This window comes from Penaeus monodon, chromosome 28, assembly GCF_015228065.2.
Source record: "Penaeus monodon isolate SGIC_2016 chromosome 28, NSTDA_Pmon_1, whole genome shotgun sequence".
Lineage (NCBI taxonomy): Eukaryota > Metazoa > Arthropoda > Malacostraca > Decapoda > Penaeidae > Penaeus > Penaeus monodon.
In genome coordinates, this window is record NC_051413.1 from 33,906,840 (window position 1) to 33,907,474 (window position 635).

The 635-nt window shown below is 41.6% G+C and overlaps 1 protein-coding gene across 1 annotated transcript in view; it reads left to right on the top strand.

Moving 5' to 3' along the window:
• LOC119591530 (sepiapterin reductase-like) overlaps positions 1-635 on the top strand; it is a gene marked incomplete in the record, with an annotated part of 9,837 nt that continues 9,202 nt past the window's right edge. The window contains 1 exon segment of the mRNA XM_037940278.1: positions 1-103.

A 635-nucleotide genomic window follows, 5' to 3' on the forward strand; every position in this document is an offset into this window, starting at 1 on the left:
CTGGGATAGGAGCCTCGTAGGGCAGCTGGGCTCAAGGTCTGTATGGACTAACCTCGCCAACCTGCCCAGTACCACGATAGCCGGGAACAGGAAAAGGCGCGCGGTAAGTGCTCTCCCGTCTTCTCGGCGTAAATTAGCTGGGCTCATTACCCGTCGTCATTTGTCCGAATGAATAGTTACACGAAGCCGTCGTCGCCTTTTTTTTTTCAGGAGAATCGAACGCCGTTTGACGAATCTCACCTTTCCTATTGCGGAATTTTGTCCGAATTCTCAGCCTTGTACGTGTTCGGTGTTGCTAACTTGTGTTGTATTTACCTTTAGTTTTGTTTTTAAGTGTTTCCCCTTGCAAACATTATATATATTTTTTAAAACATTTACAAGAACAAAGATGAGTGTTTTAACAAGTCTTCAAACAAAGTATATATTTCCTTCAGATATGCACGTGTAATCTTTAGTATCAGCGTTATCACTGCCATGGCGTAAGAATGATAACCATTTTCCTCCTCGGGAAGAAAGAGATAAGGAATAAGTGAGAGAATTGTTGAGTTTTACCCCGAATTTTTAAAAATACGAAAACATGTCTGACATCTTTTTATGTTGCTGACGGGAAAACCAGTTTTGTCATGCATATTCTC